The 19952-nt window shown below is 41.9% G+C and overlaps 1 protein-coding gene across 1 annotated transcript in view; it reads left to right on the forward strand.

The window, feature by feature from the left end:
• Positions 1-19952, forward strand: part of rpl38 (ribosomal protein L38) — a 535859-nt gene that overhangs the window by 464427 nt on the left and 51480 nt on the right. The gene's annotated exons all lie outside the window — the stretch shown is intronic.

Genomic DNA, 19952 nt, shown 5'->3' on the forward strand with positions numbered 1-19952 from the left:
TTCCAATGACGAGTGTGTTTTTTCTAGAAAAACCTAGGTATGGGGCCAAAGCCCACAGTGCAGGACAATACAGAGGTTGGAAAAAAAAATGGAAAAAAGATAAATTAAGAAGTTGTAGTTAGGTAATGCCGAGCTTGGGTTTTAAAATCCAATAGATTTGCAGAAGGAAGATAGCCTGAGGGAGGTAAGACGTTCCACAGGTTTGAGATACCGGGAAGACTGAGTTAGAGCAGGAGACAGTGAGATGAGACTTAAGTTGCATCATTCAAATTCTAAGTGTAATGTACATAAGTAAAGAGGCCTGAACTCACAATGTTCTTGGGAGAAACAAAACAAAAACAGAAATCCAATTCTGTCTTTGAATATGATGTGGAGATGCCGGTGATGGACTGGGGTTGACAATTGTAAACAATTTTACAACACCAAGTTATAGTCCAGCAATTTTATTTTAAATTCACAAGCTTTCGGAGGCGTCCTCCTTCATCAGGTGAACGATGTGAAAATGAAATCCTCGAAATGAAATCGCATTTATAATTCACAGAACAATGCTTGGTGATTACAGACAGTTTTTTCAACTGCCCGTTGCCAAGGCAATCAGTGTGCAGACAGACAGGTGTTACCTGCCAGGTCTCAGAATATACAAATCACCAAAAAAATAACAAACAAAAAAAAACAGAGATAGAGAGGTAGAAACATAGAAAAGACAGCAACTAACCCGTTATATTAAAAACAGATAACATTTGTTCGCTGGTGGGGTAACGTGTAGCGTGACATGAACACAAGATCCCGGTTGAGGCCGTCCTCATGGGTGCGGAACTTGGCTATCAATTTCTGCTCGACGATTTTGCGTTGTCGTGTGTCTCGAAGGCCGCCTTGGAGTACGCTTACCCGAAGGTCGGTGGATGAATGTCCATGACTGCTGAAGTGTTCCCCGACTGGGAGGGAACCCTCCTGTTTGGCGATTGTTGCGCGGTGTCCGTTCATCCGTTGTCGCAGCGTCTGCATGGTCTCGCCAATGTACCATGCTCTGGGGCATCCTTTCCTGCAACGTATGAGGTAGACAACGTTGGCCGAGTCACAGGAGTATGAACCATGCACCTGGTGGGTGGTGTCCTCTCGTGTGATGGTGGTATCTGTGTCAATGATCTGGCATGTCTTGCAGAGGTTACCGTGGCAGGGTTGTGTGGTGTCGTGGACGCTGTTCTCTTGAAAGCTAGGTAATTTGCTGCGAACGATGGTCTGTTTGAGGTTGGGTGGCTGTTTAAAGGCGAGTAGTGGAGGTGTGGGGATGGCCATAGCGAGGTGTTTGTCCTCATTGATGACATGTTGAAGGCTGCGGAGAACATAGCGTAGTTTCTCCGCTCCGGGGAAGTACTGGACAACAAAGGGTACTCTGTTGGTTGCGTCCCGTGTTAGTCTCCTGAGGAGGTCTATGCGATTTTTTGCTGTGGCCCGTCGATGAGTCGAGCGTCATATCCCGTTCTTACTAGGGCGTCTTTCAGCGTCTGTAGGTGTCCATCGCGTTCCTCCTCGTCTTAGCAGACCCTGTGTATTCGCAGGGCCTGTCCATAGGGGATGGCCTCTTTGACGTGGTTAGGGTGGAAGCTGGAAAAGTGGAGCATCGTGAGGTTGTCCGTGGGCTTGCGGTAGAGTGAGGTGCTGAGGTGCCCGTCTCTGATGGAGATTCGTGTGTCCAAGAAAGAAACTGATTCTGAGCAGTAGTCCATGGTGAGCTTGATGGTGGGATGGAACTTGTTGATGTTATCGTGTAGTCTCTTTAGTGATTCCTTGCCGTGGGTCCATAGAAAGAAAATGTCGTCGATGTATCTGGTGTATAGTGTTGGTTGGAGGTCTTGTGCAGTGAAGAAGTCCTGCTCGAACTTGTGCATGAAAATGTTGGCGTATTGGGGTGCGAATTTGGTCCCCATGGCTGTTCCGTGTGTTTGGGTAAAGAACTGGTTATCGAAGGTGAAGACATTGTGATCCAGGATGAAGCGGATGAGTTGTAGGATGGCGTCCGGAGATTGGCTGTTGTTGGTGTTGAGTATTGATGCTGTCGCAGCGATGCCGTCATCGTGGGGGATACTGGTGTATAGTGCCGAGACGTCCATCGTGGTGAGAAGTGTTCCTGGTTCAACTGGTCCGTAGGTACTGAGTTTTTGTAGGAAGTCTGTAGTGTCGCGACAGAAGCTGGGGGTTCCCTGTACGATGGGTTTCAGGATGCCCTCGATGTATCCAGAGAGGTTCTCACACAGGGTTCCGTTGCCTGATACGATAGGACGTCCGGGTGTGTTGGCTTTGTGTATCTTTGGGAGGCAGTAGAAGTCTCCCACGCGGGGAGTACGTGGGATGAGAGTGCGTAGGATGCTTTGAAGGTCTGGATCGAAGGTCTTGATCAGTTTGTTGAGCTGGAGGGTGTGTTCTTTGGTCGGATCTGCAGGTAACCGTCTGTAGTGTTCCTGGTTGTCCAGGAATATGGTACTAAAGATTTAATCTGATCATTTTGCTTGAAGCGCTAACTTTTTTACTGAACAAAACGTCTCCAATATGGGCTCTCAACTCATCACTATTGATATTGGGAGAAATAAAGCATACTTTTTAACACAGGGGACTTGGTTGGTAAAGTAGAGCATGTGTGTTGGGGGATGCTTTCAGTTTAAAGAAGAAATGCCAATCGGAGGCAATCTAGCTGTTGAAATTCATTATCACCACAGTCCTGGGTGGGAACTGAACGATGCCTGCTTAGTTGCCTGCCTGATCTGTATCTTGATTGTTTTGATGTCAATGTACAGGAATTCCAGTAGTGCTATTCAATACTAATATCAGTGCAGCAGCTTCTTGCAGTAAAAGAAATCCCATGAGGAATGAAATTAAGATTAAAACTTGGAACATGAGACTCTCAGTTTGGTTAACTGCAGAGCATGGTGTGCTGGTGAGCCATTAGACCAAGTAGATAAAGTTCAATCCCTCATCTCTGCTGAGTGAATTGATTTCAAGTGAGACAATGGCAGGACACTACAACTGGCCTCAGTGTTCCATGACAGGGAAGAGAAAAATCAAGCAGTATTACTGCTACTGATCGTTACTCAGTGACTCCTACTGGAAATGTACAAATCTGGATGTCGGGTGTGCACAGATCAGATTTTGATGGCTTATACAGCTAAATAGTTGTTGACACATTTTCAAAGGAGATATTTTACAATTTTTTTTAAGAATATCTAGATTGACGGGAAAAATCTCTTTGTATTTAAAGTACTCGTCTTGCTCTTTCACTGTTAAAGCAGGAACTTCAATCATTAAAATATGATACAACATATTATCACAGCCATCCATTTCTAGTGTGAATATTGTCACGAATCAATGGGATGAGACACAATGACAGTTAACAGCCATATTAATCAGCCCCCCACTAAACCACCTATAGTAAAGCGGTATTAATTGAAAAAGTTACAAGTTACTTTGGAGAGATTTCAAGGAAGTAATCAAATGTCAGAGTTCAGATAATGGTTGTTAACAGCTTAAGTTTTGTTCTTGGGATTTATGATGTCATCTTATTTGTTATTCTAGACTTATTTCACAAAAGCAAAACAAATGCATATAATTATGCCTGTTGCAAATGAAGAATGGACACTAGTACTCGTGTCTTTTTTAGTCAGCTTCAAACATTTGATAGGAAAATGATCAGTCATTAACTTACAGAATGTAAACATATGTCCTGTCTTTTACACTGTACATTATCTAGCCACAGGATATGCCTCAAATTAAATATTAAAAACTGTCAAACACATACACTGTCCAATATCACAGGTGGTGAGTGTAGAATTGAACCAATCTATTTACACAATTACCATCTCAGTCAAGCTACTTTCTGGAGATGGTGAAAGACTGGAAGTGGTATCCAGTGCTATGTATATCGCTCTCAGCATCACCTGGGAAAGCTTTTTTTAGTCAAATATTTTGAATAGTATATTACTTAATCTGTAGGCTGACAGAAAGTACACTGATAAGAATTTGAAAAATATAATTTGTGTATCAATTGTTTGCTAGTGGTGTTGCACATAGAATGAGATTTTTTTTAAATCAAAATTTTACTTTGTACAAGTGACTTCTAGGGAGTCAGAAATCACCAAAGTGTTGCCTTTTAGTGTGTGTTTTATCTTGGTATCTACCGTAGACATATAAATAACAAATATATATATTGATCATTTGGCTAAGTCACTTTCATGTCAGGAGTTTCAAAACATGTTTCAAATTGAAAACATGCTTGTAGTTAATGTTTGATATAAAGTCCTGTATTTGCATTGGCGAATCAGGAACATCTAACAGATAGAGTGATGCTGTTGTGATCTGGCAGAGAATTTGTTAAACTCATAGGACAAAGGCAATAGCTGGCACGGTGAATTGGCACACTTTTTTTTCACCTTTGAGATCTGCGTTTGATTCCAGACTATACCGATAGGATGAACTTCACCACTTGCTCCAAAGTCTTTGGTGAAATTAATATTGACGACCTCATACTAGTCTTTAGTGAGCACAACTTGACGCTCTTGGTCAGAGAAAGCATAATCATGGTGAGAAGTGCAATTATTCACATTATTGCAGCAGGGATGCTCTTCTGAGGTTAGAGGTTACACATGTTGTGGTAGAAGGGGCCTTTACCTTGCATTCAGTGCATGCAGTGGCTGATCTGTGAGTGCTTCACACTGACACTGAGGGGCTGATTTTAAGTTTTGGCACAAAATGGATGGTTGTTGGGCAGAGTGCATCTGCCACCTGCCCATTATGTGAGGCCCAAGCCATTTTGAGACCTGGGTCTCATTTGCATCTATTTGCACGTACCAAACCAGCGTTCCTCCTGTCCCCACAAAAATAAAAGGTTTCAACTAATTTTTAAGCGGCCTCCAGCAGTCCCTTTAAGAACTGCTGGTTAAGCCTCTCAATGCATCGCTCCATCCATTTTTATATTAAAATTGCAATTGTGGTCCTATGTACATTATAGGATCCAATTATATATTAAACCTGGCCTCCCACCTGAAACAGGTGGGCACTCCAGCCGCCCATCTAATGCCAAGGTGGTGGTGACTGGAGCACTGGTGTAAATGGGGTGGCCAAATGCCATTGGCAGGCTACCACTGCCCCATTTACGCCAGGTGGCCACAGTTAAAATCAGCCGCTGGGTGTACAAAGTGGAAAGTGATTCATTCCTCAGCACTGATGCGTTCACATTGACAAACATAAAATTCATTGCATTGTCTATTAGACTACTGTTCTTTCATCTGTGGGGCCTGCATTTGTTGCAGAACAAAAGAACAAAAATGTTCTCTCTTTGATAAGAAGTGTTCTTTCAACTTTGGTACCTGGATTTTAGTCTAACCTGGAAGGAGGTATAAAATTTATTTTTCTCTGGCTGTCCACAGACTTCCATTATAGAATTTGATGCTACCAACCAGAAGTAAAAAAAAAATCCCTGGTTGCAAATGATGACCAAAAAGGGAAATGGTAACTGCAAACAGTAACCAGTCCATTTTTTGAAGATATTTGTGATCTTTATACAAAAAAGTGTTTCTATATATTTTCTTAAATTTTCTGAGATGGTACTATTGTTTTTAAACCTATGTAATTATTAATCATGAAGAAAAATGCATTATTTTAGAAATCAATATTCTGAGGTGGTAAAAGAATTCATACTTCAGTTTTATGTCTGTACAATGAATGACAGATATGTCTGTATGGTAGGTCCAAACTGAGGGACGTGCTTCTACATAATATTTCAGCTTCTAGCTGTAAATCTGACTTTTATCAAACTATAAAGTGTTTATGAAGAAAATTGCCCCATCTTTTTGCATATGTTCAGTAGCTGTTTTGCCACTGAGTCCAAAAGTCTGAACTGGTTTTATGAAAAGTGTTATCATACCATTCACATGCTGTGATATTTTCTGCTGTTTGGTGGAAATCCTGCTCTGAAATGTAGACTTATATATTGCTATATTTTTAATTATTAGTTAAACGTGTGAATTTTCTCAGTTATATTTGCGTTTTATGAATCAGTAAGTTTGTACCATTCTTTTAGTAATTTAAGCTATTTATAGTTAATGTTTTGCCAAATTCATGCCAAATTTGCGCTCTATCTACAACAATGTTATGGTTTTATATGTGTGTTTCTCTGTACACAGTACTTTGCTGTTATGTGAGGTTTTTTTTCTGATATGCCTTTGTTCATGATGTTTGAATACATTAGTTTTATCTTTGTTTCCCCTCTCCCTGAAGTTTGGCTTTATTGTGAATCTCAGGTCAATGGAGATAATTTGCCCAATACACTGAATATTTTTTACACTTATAAGATCTCATCAAATATAAGGTAGTAGAGAATTGATATGTATTTTGAGCCTGATACTTTAAACGTTGCTTCAAGAAAAGACATATACAAATAGTTGTGTTTATTTTTTCTTCAATTATTATCCTTAGGGCCATAAAAAAGTACTTCATGTATTGTAACATGTTAGTAAGTATCAAGCTAATGTCTACATTTTCAGTGAGGCCTGCAGAGAATCAATCATTGTTATACTGGTCTTTTTTGTTTGTAATATTGGATGATTCCAGAAACAGTTGATGAACAGGAAAAGGGTTTTTGATAAATTGGATAACAAGTGCAAGGCTCATGTTGATTTTCAGTTTTGTATGTGGCTGGGAAGAATATAATTTGTATTAGGCATAAGCATGGAGCAGGTTAAGATGATCTTGGTGTCACAAATAGAAGGTGCATTTAATGTAGCAGAGGTCGGTGGAGATAATGTCATTGGCTGAACATAATGTACAAAAATAATACATCATGCAGCAGGTTTGAGACATTCCTAGTGGCTGCTTTAAAAGAGCCACAGTCCACAAAACATGTTTCCTGCCAATTATCTTATGAAACAAGAGGACCTAAAGTAGTGAGAAAAGACAGCTTACATTACCAGGGTGGAACTCAACCAGATTAATTTAAAACATCACATTAGACTGATTGTTTGGTTCATTGTTGGACATTGGAGAGCAAACTTGTTATCCACTCTACAAACTATTGTAAAAGAATTTCAAGTTAACTTTCAAGCCAGGGCACAGAGTACCTATAAAAAGACGTAATGACACAGTCAACCTATTATGCCAAAGTTGGTAAGGTAGTAGGGAAACCTCCCTTTCTGTAACTGGAAAAGAATATTTACCCTATCATGGACTCTACCCATCTCCTGAGGGGAATTCTGCATAAGTACTAACAATTCTCCAAGGTACCAAAGGGAAAAAAAACCCTCAAAAATACTTATGTATTCTCACATTCATTTTAGGCCTGCTCTTCTCCATATTTCCCCTTCTAAACTCCAGTCCTCCATTGTTGTGCTTTCATCTGTAAGTGATGGAATATAACAGTGAGGAGAGGTTTCTCTGGCATTAACTTCAGGACAAGCACTTAATTTTATTCTCTCTTAGGTAGTGTTGATTTCATACATCTTAATTGTCAAATAGATCTATTGAAACTTTCCATCTGGGACTATAGAGTCCTTCATTTTTCAGATAAAAATGTAAAATAAAAATCTGACCTAGTTTCTTATAACTGAGATACAGGAACACTGGGGGTGACAGCAAGGCCAATTTGAAGCATCTTGTGTTTTGACAATTATTTGAGGTGTCCATTTTTTAGTTAAATGCAGGAAAATCTCAACAACAAAAATACTTTCATAATGAACTAGAGCCAACTTATTGATGTTTTCCACACATAATACTGCTTCCTGTAACTGGTGTTGTGCAACACACAATAGTATTTTACATTGAAAATATTGATGTATAACAGAAGTGATAACTGTTCAAAATTCCTGCAAAGAATAAGTATAACTTCGTAAAATATTGATGCTCAAATTGAATTTAAAAGCCACTGCTATGCCACAGAAATCATTGGAACTGGAATTTGGTCAGAATAAAGATATTGAGAATTAGAATTGAATGCTGTTGGTTCTTCATCGCTATTCAAAATTAGACGTCTACCATTGTGATAGAAGTATCAGAATTAGAGTTTAAAATGATTGGTTTATCATAGCTGGTTCATAATGTAACTGAATGTCTGCCTCTAAACTGAGGCTATCACAGTTGGAATCCAAGACTGGATTTGTTGAAGCCAGCTCATAATGTAATCTAAATGTCTATCACGACAAAGAAGGTGTCAGAGTTGTAATTCAAGATAGCTGGTTAGTGAGCCTCAGTTTCATGATGCTGATTTCTATTTAACAAAACCTGCAAGAAAAACAAGGTCTGGATTACTAGATCTCTAGCCTCCTTAATACTGAGGTATGCAACTAACTCCTAGCCATGTTATCTTGAAGCTGCCTTGTATATGTTGCAGCACATAGCAGAGGGCAACATGAAAATTGTAAAGTCAATGTTTGACCAAGAGTTATGCATACCTCAAAATTTACTGAACATAATACATCCTGGGGTGTTTATACTGTCTCAGGTATGTTTATACTGATGTTATATTGGGATTAAACCAATGGTGAGGAAGGGTCATGAGGGATGAGTATTTATACTTGATCTGTATTAGTATAGTTTACTTTTCAGAGTTTTCTCTTTATCAATTATCTTATCTCCCCTCCCAACCCGACCCAAACTTGTTCACTTCCATGGAGGCCAGTTTACCTCTTGTACTTTGCACAAGTAGCCTTTGTTCATGTGTGAGCCTTAACAGTATTTATCAGCAGCCTATTCAACCACGAGGGGCAACTGGCATCCACACATATGCACTTTCATCAAGGGTCAATGGATAGTGATCAGGAGTGAGGACCTTGGTTGATTTTCCCCTCCCTAACTTAAGAGTACTGAAACTAATTGAATGCCCCTATTCCAACCCGAGCTGAGATCTGGTCAGTACAGCTCAACAACTCATTGCCCATCATGGTGGTGTGGGAGAGGTTAATTCTAAAGGTTTACACTGCAGAAATGTAAAATTGAACCAGATTATAAATCCTCCAACATAAACCACCTCAAGTATCAATTGTTAACATGAGGTACTCAGAATTGAAATTCAAAATTTCTGATTGATCACCTCTTGTATTGAATTCTGTTTCACTTCTTGGTGCTAGCACATAAGTTTGATCAATAAATTAGGTCAAAATGACCAAATAATTGCTATAAAGTTCCAATTTACTGATTTGGTGAGGGATGACGATCAGGAATTAAACTTTGTCTTGGGAACCTGAGGGAATTAAGGTCTGGTCATTCATTCTTGACGATTTTCTTTTTCTGGTCAAAGCCAGGATTTGCATTATTGCTTGCAGTGCCTACAAATTGTGTATGGAAAAGGCTGCCAATGAGCCCACGTTCTCAAAATTACACCATTTCTAGGATGACTGTTATAGGAACTTCAGTAAAAACAAATAGAGTTGTGTTGCTGTCCAGAGCATCCTCATAATTTGTGTGATTTTTTAAAAAGTGCATTATAGTGGTGAACCTCAAAACAAAGATTAATTCTGTCCTGGTTCATGATTGAGGATTATTTCCAATTGGAAACTCTGGATAAAATCTATATTTGACACTGAGTCCTTTCAAATAAAAAATACATTTCAATAAACATGTATTTGAGGGTATTCTTTTAAAAGCTATACGAGAGCGGACAAAGCACAAAATTGGTTACTGAGGGTTATCAAGGCATGACCACAGTAATCCAATCAGAAATGTAATTTTTTTAATTTTAAAAAATCACTATTTTTGCATTTTTCTCACCTCAATTGGAACTCCTTGCTGTGTACAGTTCTACAGACACTAGTACCTTGCTCAAATGGTCATTATTCATATTTTTCTTTATTCGTTCACGGGATGTGGGCACACTGGCATTGCCCTTGAGAAGGTGGTGGTGTACCACCTTCTTGAACAACTGAATGTCTTGCTAGGCCATTTCAAAGGGCGATTAAGAATCAACCACATTGCTGTGGATCTAGAGTCACATATAGGCCAGACCAGGTAAGGACGGCAGGTTTCCTTCCCTAAAGGGCATTAGTGAACCAGATGGGTTTTTACAACAATCCGGTAGTTTCATGGCCACCATTACTGATACTAGTTTTTTTTATTCTAGATTTTATTTAATTAATTGAATTTAAATTCCCCAGCTGCCATGGCGGGATTTGAACTCATAACTCCGGAATAGTAGTCCAGGCCTCGGGATTACTAGTCCAATAACATAACCACTATGCTACCGTACCAGCCGAAAAAGAGCTATCTAGCTTAATCCCACTTTCCGGCACTTCAAGTGCACATCCAAGTACTTTTCAAATGAGTTGAGGGTTTCTGCCTCTACCACCCTTTCAGGCAGTGAGTTCCAGATCCCCACCACCCTCTGGGTGAAAAAAATTCTCCTCAGCTCCCCTCTAATGCTTCTACCAATTACTTTAAATCTATGCCCCCTGGTCACTGACCCCTCTGCTAAGGAAACTAGATCCTCCCTATCCACTCTATCTAGACCCGTCATAATTTTATATACCTCAATTAAATCTCCCTTCAGCCTCCTTTGTTCCAAAGAAAACAACCCCAGCCTATCCAATCTTTTCTCATAGCTAAAATTCTCCCGCCCTGGCAACAGCCTCATAAATCTCCTCTGTACCCTCTCTAGTGCAATCACATCTTTCCCGTGATGTGGTGACTAGAACTGTACACATTACTCAAACTGTGGCCTAACCAATGTTTTATACAGTTCTAGCATAACCTCCCTGCTCTTATATTCTGTGCCTTGGCTAATAAAGGAAAGTATCCCATATGCCTTTTTAACCATCTTATCTACCTGTCCTGCTACCTTCAGGGAGCTATGGATATGCACTACAAGGTCCCTTTGTTCCTCTACTCCTCTCAGTATCCTCCCATTTATTGTGTACTCCCTTGCCTTGTTTGCCCTCTCTGAATGCATTACCTCACACATCTCTGGATTGAATTCCATTTGCCACTTTTCTGCCCACCTGACCATTGATATCTTCCTGCAGTCTACAGCTTTCCTCCTCACTATCAACCACATGGCCAATTTTTGTATCATCTGCAAACTTCATGGTCAAGCCCTCGCATTCAAGTCCAAATCATTAATATATACCGCAAAAAGCAAGGGACCTAGTACTGAGGACCCCATAGAAACAGCCTTCCAGTTGCAAAGACACCCGTCAACCATTACCCTTTGCTTCCTGCCACTGAGCCAATTTTGGATCCAACGAGACACTTTCCCTTGGACCCCATGGGCTTTTACTTTTTTGACCAGTCTGCCATGTGGGACCTTGTCAAAAGCCTTGCTAAAATCCATTGTACACTACATCAAACGCTTTACCCTCATCGACCCTCCTTGTTACCTGCTCAAGAATGCCAGTTTTTTTTCCAAAAAAGTTTTGGTTGGCTAGAAGAAATACCTGATGATACTGCCTCTTAAATTTGGTAACAGGAGCCAGTTTCAGTGCTGTGCCTTAACTGTGTGAACTTTGAAAGACAACAACAACAACTTGCATTTATATAGCACTTTTAACATAGTTAAACGTCCCAGGGCACTTCACAGGAGTGATAACAAACAAAATTTGACATCGAGCCACACAAGGAGATATTAGGAGAGGTGACCAAAGGCTTGGTCAAAGAGGTAGGTTTTAAGGAACATCTAGTAGAAGGAGAAAGAGGTGGAGAGGTTTAGGGAGGAAATTCCAGAGCTTAGGTCCTAGGCAGCTGAAGACAAGGCCGCCAATGGTGGAGTGATTGAAATCGGAGATGCGCAAGAGTTAAGAATTGGAGGAGAGCAAAGATCTCGGCAGGTTGTAGGGCTGGAGGAGGTTACAGAGATAGGGAAGGATGATGCCATGGAAGGATTTGAAAACAAGGATGAGAATTTTAAAATCGAGATGTTGCCGGACAAGGAGCCTGGAATTTTGAAGATTAAGGGGTGATTTGGTCAAAGTTTTCAAGATATTAAGGGGAACTGATAGGGTACATAGAAACTATTTCTGCCAGTTAGGGAGTCTAGGAGTAGGAGACATAGCCTAAAAATTAGAGTCAGGACTTTCAGGAGTGAAGTTGGGAAACACTTCTACGTGCAAAGAGTGGTAGAAGTTTGGAATTCTCTCGCAAACGGCAGTTGATGCTAGTTCAATTGTTAATTTTAAATCTGAGATCGATAAATTTTTGTTAACCAAAGGTATTAAGGGATATGGGACTAAGGCGGGTATGTGGAGTTAGGTCACAGATCAGCCATGATCTCAATGAATGGTGGGACAAGCTCAAGGGCTAAATGGCATACTACGGTTCCTATATTCCTAAAATGATACCGCATGATTGAAGTTGGCAGTATGCCTGGTTAACTCTGCCCATGAAAGAGTAATTATTAAACTGAATTATGCTTATAAGAACATAAGAACATAAGAAATTGGAGCAGGAGTAGGCCAATCGGCCCCTCGAGCCTGCTCCGCCATTCAATAAGATCATGGCTGATCTGATCCCAACCACAAATCTAAAGAACACAAGAAGTCGGAGCAGGACCCGGCCACATAGCCCCTGGGCCCTCTCCGCCACCCACAGGGCATTGACCGATCCGAACTCAGCTTCATGTCCAATTTCCTGCCCGCTCCCCATAACCCCTAATTCCCTTTACTTCTAGGAAACTGTCTATTTCTGTTTTAAATTTATCTAATGATGTAGCTTCCACAGCTTCCTGGGGCAGCAAATTCCACAGACCGACCACCCTCTGAGTGAAGAAGTTTCTCCTCATCTCAGTTTTGAAAGAGCAGCCCCTTATTCTAAGATTATGCCCCCTAGTTCTAGTTTCACCCATCTTTGGGAACATCCTTACTGCATCCACCCGATCAAGACCCTTCACAATCTTATATGTTTCAATAAGATCGCCTCTCATTCTTCTGAACTCCAATGAGTAGAGTCCCAATCTACTCAACCTCTCCTCATATGTCCGCCCCCTCATCCCTGGGATTAACCGAGTGAACCTTCTTTGTACTGCCTCGAGAGCAAGTATGTCTTTTCTTAAGTATGGAGACCAAAACTGTATGCAGTATTCCAGGTGCGGTCTCACCAATACCTTATATAACTGCAGCAATACCTCCTTGTTTTTATATTCTATCCCCCTAGCAATAAAAGCCAACATTCCGTTGGCTTTCTTGATCACCTGCTGCACCTGCATACCAACTTTTTGATTTTCTTGCACTAGGACCCCCAGATCCCTTTGTACTGCAGTACTTTCCAGTCTCTCGCCATTAAGAAAATAACTTGCTCTCTGATTTTTCCTGCCAAAGTGCATAACCTCACATTTTCCAATATTATATTGCATCTGCCAAATCTCCGCCCACTCACCCAGCCTGTCTATATCCCCTTGCAGGTTTTTTATGTCCTCCTCACTCTCTACTTTCCCTCCCATCTTTGTATCATCTGCAAATTTTGATATGTTGCACTCGGTCCCCTCCTCCAAATCGTTAATATAGATTGTAAAGAGTTGGGGACCCAGCACCGACCCCTGTGGAACACCACTGGTTACTGGTTGCCAGTCCGAAAATGAACCATTTATCCCAACTCTCTGCTTCCTGTTCGATAACCAATCCTCCACCCATGCCAGAATATTACCCCCAATCCCGTGATTTTTTATCTTAAGTAATAATCTTTTATGTGGCACCTTGTCGAATGCCTTCTGGAAGTCTAAATACACTATGTCCACTGGTTCCCCTTTATCCACCCTATACGTTATATCCTCGAAGAACTCAAGCAAATTTGTCAGACATGACTTCCCCTTCATAAAGCCATGCTGACTTTGTCCTATTAAATTATGCTTATCTAAATGTTCCGTTACTGTCTCCTTAATAATAGACTCCAAAATTTTACCCACCACAGATGTTAAGCTAACTGGCCTATAATTTCCAGCCTTCTGCCTACTACCCTTTTTAAATAACGGTGTTACATTAGCAGTTTTCCAATCTGCCGGGACCTCTCCTGAGTCCAGGGAATTTTGGAAAACTATCACCAAAGCATCCACAATCCCTACTGCCACTTCCCTCAAGACCCTAGGATGGAAGCCATCAGGTCCAGGGGATTTATCCGCCTTGAGTCCCATTATTTTACTGAGTACCATCTCCTGAGTGATTTTAATCGTATTTAGCTCCTCCCCCCCGAGAGTCCCCTGTTTGTCTAGAAAGAATTATTCTGTATACACCAGAGAATCTTAGGTTCAATTCTTGGTCTGGGCTAATTTTGCTGAGGCAGCAACTTGATGCAAAAATGGCCACAGCATCAGAGGATGGAAAAAAAGACAGCCTGGGTTCTTTTTTTTAAATTCGTTCATGGGATGTGGGTATCGCTGGCAAGGCCAGCATTTATTGCCCATCCCTAATTGCCCTTGAGAAGGTGGTGGTGAGCCGCTTTCTTGAACCGCTGCAGTCCATGTGGTGAAGGTTCTCCCACAGTACTGTTAGGTAGGGAGTTCCAGGATTTTGACCCTGAAGGAACGGCGATATATTTCCAAGTCGGGATGGTGTGTGACTTGGAGGGGAACATGCAGGTGGTGGTGTTCCCATGTGCCTGCTGCCCTTGTCCTAGGTGGGAGAGGTTGCGGGTTTGGGAGGTGCTGTCGAAGAAGCCATGGCGAGTTGCTGCAGTGCATCCTGTGGATGGTACACGCTGCAGCCACGGTGCACCGGTGGTGGAGTAAATGTTTAGGGTGGTGGATGGGGTGCCAATCAAGCGGGTTGCTTTGTCCTGGATGGTGTTGAGCTTCTTGAGTGTTGTTGGAGCTGCACTCATCCAGGCAAGTGGAGAGTATTCCATCACACTCCTAACCTGTGCCTTGTAGATGGTGGAAAGGCTTTGGGGAGTCAGGAGGTGTGTCACTCGCCACAGAATACCCAGCCTCTGACCTGCTTTTGTAGCCACAGTATTTATGTGGTTGGTCCAGTTAAGTTTCTGGTCAATGGTGACCCCCAGGATGTTGATGGTGGGGGATTCGACAATGGTAATGCCATTGAATGTCAAGGGGAGGTGGTTAGACTCTCTCTTGTTGGAGATGGTCATTGCCTGGCACGAAGTTTACTTGCCACTTATCAGCCCAATCCTGGATGTTGTCCGGGCCTTGCTGCATGTGGGCACGGACTGCTTCATTATCTGAGGGGTTGCGAATGGAACTGAACACTGTGCAATCATCAGCGAACATCCCCATTTCTGAACTTATGATGGAGGGAAGGTCATTGATGAAGCAGCTGAAGATGGTTGGGCCGAGGACACTACCTTGAGGAACTCCTACAGCAATGACTTGGGGCTGAGATGAATGGCCTCCAACAACCACTACCATCTTCCTTTGTGATAGGTATGACTCCAGCCACTGGAGAGATTTCCCCCTGATTCCCATTGACTTCAATTTTACTAGGGCTCCCGATTCCTATCTGGTGACCCTTGCTGAAAAGCTCACATACATACACATCAGGTAAGGACAAGATTGGGCTTGGCTGTGATACCCTCCAGAGCCAGAGGTGACATGAGGAAACATTTTTTTTGAGAAACACAGCGACTTGTAATGATCTGGAATGCACTGCCTGAAGGGTGGTAGAAGCAGATTCAATTGTAACTTTCAAAAGGGAATTGCATAGACACTTGAAGGGAAAACATTTACAGGGCTATGGGGAAAGAGCAGGGGAATGGGAATAATTGGATAGGTCTTTCAATGTGCTGGCACAAGCACGATGGCCAAATGGCCCCCTCCTGTGCTGTACTTACTATAATATATCCTGACAACTCTCAATGTTTAGCACATACAAAAAATGTCCATTTGGGTGAGATACTGCAAGTACCCATAAATCCATACCCCACTAACAACACCTGCAGGGGCAGAGGGAGAAAATTGGAGAGATTAAAGTCATCAGTCATCCTTCATGCAAAGGATGTTGTCAGGTTGACCTGCTGACCCAGCACACTGTATGTTATTGCTGGTCCTCTTTTTCTTGTTCTAGCAAACTGAGGTTAATAGCAGTCTACCTTTTCCTGCTCGAAAAGATTAATGTTAATTTTATGTTACCCATAACCCAGCACACTATGTGTTTCTTTTCCCTGACTCCACACAATAAAGACTAACACTAGTTTACCTTTTCCCTGTCGCAGTGAACTGAGCATTAATAAAAGTCTGCTCTTTTTTTACCCAGCAAACTACAAACGAATGCCACTCCACCTATGTTTGCCCCAACACACTGAAAGTTGACAAGAGAGCTTCAAACTTTTGAACGATGGTGATGATGAAATGATGATCGTTTAAAGAAGCAGTTTATTGGGCCGTTGGTTAAAATGACGTAATCTCAATGACGTACCCGACGGGGATTGGACGATTTGTGAATTCCCGGAGCGATTCCATACAATGAGTAAACGTAAAAGAAACAAAAAACAGGGGGAAAAAAAACCCCACAGAGCCGGACGTAGGAGGTGTTTAGAATCAGTGGGGAGGTACGTACAGCTGGAGCGATTCTCGTAATTAACGTAACGTGTAGTTCACAATCGCTACTATTGTCATTTATCCTGTTGTATAGGCATGTTCACTGTTTCTGCTAGTCTATACTGTTCGGCGTTGCCTGGTCTGGCGGAGTTTTTACCGTCTTTTTTTTTTGCTCTTGAGCGAGTGTGAATCTTTGCCGCTCGATGGAGGAATATCCTCGCTGCATTCGGGCTGGGCGGGGGTGGGCTCGAGCGGGTCGGGTTGCGCGTTCGAATTCCGGCTGCGATCTGGAACAGAACGTCCGTTAATGGCGGTTTGCTTGGCGCGAGCTGCCTCGTCACAGCCAGACCGAGAGGCTCCCGCTGGGAGCCGGAGGCACCGCCTCATGCCCAGACCGAGAGGCTCCCGCTGGGAGCCGGAGGCACCGCCTCATGCCCAGACCGAGAGGCTCCCGCTGGGAGCCGGAGGCACCGCCTTACATCCAAATCGGGAGGCACTGCCTGAGGGAAGGTCCTCCTTTAATCCTCTCTTTCCCAAAAGCAGCCTAGTTACGTGGTTGATGGCACCGTTCTGGTACCTCTCTGGACAATGATTGTTAGTGTATCAGACTGAAAGGCTGTCACGTCCAGAAGAAACATTTCTTCACCTGATGGGCACATTTCCAACAAATCAGGAATGGGAATTCTTCCATTTGTTTGTCTTCGTTCTCCCACCCAATGCATTAAGGGGCAGGGCAGGACAGGACTAACGTCTCATAAAGGTACTTCAAGGAACCTAGACAAGAGGATGCCTCAAAACAATCCCAGCGGTGTGTTTTCTGTCGTGAATAGTTTTCTGTATTGATTAGCTGTGCATTGTATACATACGGTTCGTGAAGTGAATTCTATGCTTCAATCTGCACAGACAAAAGAAGCTCTGGCTCCCTTTTGTAACTGCATGAGAGCGCCAGCCAACATCTGCATCATCACTTGTGACTGGTAAATGGTTTGCCCATATAAATATGTAGAACTGTGCCTACAGTTAATGAGTGGGACATATAAAATTTTATAATTTTTAATTTCTCTTTTTTTCTCTTAGAGCAGGAGATTTTTTTTAAGAGACTGTGGAATGCACTACCAGAGATGGTGGTTAAAGTAGAGACCATATAGATTTTTTAAGAATAGGTCAGATAGGTGATTGAAGGAAAGGGGGACAAAGGGATATGGGAATAGGCCAGACATACACAATTAGGACGACTGCTCACGTGGAGACTAAACATGTGTAGACTGGTTGGTCTGAAAGGCCTGTTTCTGTGTTATTATTTCCATGTAATTATATGTAAGCTGATGTGCTAGGTAAAGTTCCATGGATAATGGCAGCCTTTCAATACATGCCCAAGTACCCCAACTTCATGTGTGGCATAGAAACTTGACTTGTCATTGGGCTGTTTGACTGTGGGGGCATAACAGGAGAGTCTGGATGTCCTCATCCAGTGGCAAAAATGCATGCAGTTCCTAGCACTGGATTGCAATCAGGAGTGTGAAGCTTGGCCCTCTTTCCCATATCCTTCCTTGCCTTTGCTACCCATGAGTGCAGATATCCATTGTCTTGGCCTGGGCTGACATCACCTAACTCAGTATGGATCAGCAACTAAACCTTGAGTAGCAGATTATATATTTTTTGTACCACTGAGTGGGTCTTCTGCCAAGAATGAAAGTGGCCAGTCTGAAAGCAATATAGCAACAGCTAAATTTTATGCTCTGTTTTAGGGTTAAATTTAGAATAAAATGTTAGTTTTCCCCTTTTAGATTTGTTTCTTTTGTGGATAATATGCAACTGGAATTTTTAATGTATCTTAATCTGGAGAGCCATTTATGTGGCACTGTTTGCAAACTGTTTTAAATATATGGATCTGGGTATATTTTTAAGGTTGCTTTTTTTAACTAATGAGTGCCAGTTGATAGATGTGGACCATAGATTTGTTGAAGGAAAATTATTGAGATCCTCCTTTTCTTCCTCATCTGTTTCCTCATGACATATTTTAATGATAGCTGGAACAGATTTTTAGTCTGGTGTTAATTCAGTTTTTACCAATTTCATAAGAGGGCATTTGCAATTATACCACCTTCAACCCTGGAAATCAGAGGCTGTCCTTGTATTAAGTATTATGCCATGTAAATTGTGATGCACAAAATCGTCTTAACACCATAGACCCATATTTAATGAGAGCGCCTTGGTGAAGGGCCAAGCCCGATAGGTCAACACAATCAAGGTTGAAAAGGATAGGAAAGTAAGAACTCGACGTGATGACTAGATGATACCATGGTTTTAAAACTATGTAGGTTGTGGGAAGAATGAGAAGGATAAAAAGTTCTATAGTATTTTGGTCCTGGGAAAGAATAAGTTAAAGTAGGAGGTGGCGCAATGAGTCTTGATTTCGCCAGGAAGTGGAGAATGTAGGATGTTGTATTTTGAGCTTAAGAAGAACACCAGAGCAAAGTTCTGTGTAAACTCTGTCATGACCTCCTCCTGAGATATGTTACTTTTAAAATTCTCAGCAATCCTGGCATTTGAGTTGGTGTCTTTCTTCTTTTCAATTCTTGTCCCTTCCACTCAGTACATTTTCAGCTTGTATTTCTTCAGGATTGTACAAAACCACCTTTTCTTTGCACAGTTGAATGCCCCGTCTGCAACTACCGTAAATGCCCAATTGCTGAAAGATCGCAGAATGCAAGCCAACTAAGGAGCAGAAAGTACAGATTCTACTCACAAATTTTACTGCTTTGAGGCCTAAGAGAGGAGTTTTATAAACAGGAAAGAATCAAAAGAACAATGAAGTTGCTATTTTATCTTCACTTCCCTCCTTCCATAGCTTACCCATGCAAAAAAAAATGAACTTAAGGAACTCCATGGCAGATTCCCTTCACACAACCTGAAACTCTGCAGTAAACAGACCCCAGATCTCGACATCAGGCAGGCCCTGTTTTCTAACAACTAGGTAAGCACTAAATGACTCCTCCATCCTCGGTGACTTCAACCTACACACATATTACCTTCATGACCACCTCGTTGACCTTGCCATCTCTTAAGTCTTGATCGCTAACTTCCTCATTTCTCTCACCATTTAATTTTCCCTGCAATCCTGTAATCACCCTCTGTCCCTGGGGAAAAAAAACTACCTCCTTCACCACCACCCCAACTCCCTCTCCAACCACCACAATATTGCCAGCTCAGTTGATCTGCTGACAACTCTCTCCACTTTTGACATCCTCATTCCTACCAAATTCAAGTGTGTAACTCCCACTTTCCCAACTTTCACCTCCACATTCTCAAATCCGAGGGTCAGGGGTTTGAGCGCACAGTGATTTTTGTCTTCCATTACTGGATCACTTTGATGACCTCTCTCGGTATTTCTCAGCCGAATCCTTTTCAGTTAGAATTCCACCTTGCCCACAGCATTGACGGCCCTGGTCCACGTTGCCAACGTTGTCCTTTGAGACTGTGACCATAGTGCATTATTCCTCCT

Source organism: Heptranchias perlo, chromosome 23, assembly GCF_035084215.1.
Source record: "Heptranchias perlo isolate sHepPer1 chromosome 23, sHepPer1.hap1, whole genome shotgun sequence".
Taxonomy (NCBI): Eukaryota; Metazoa; Chordata; class Chondrichthyes; order Hexanchiformes; family Hexanchidae; genus Heptranchias; species Heptranchias perlo.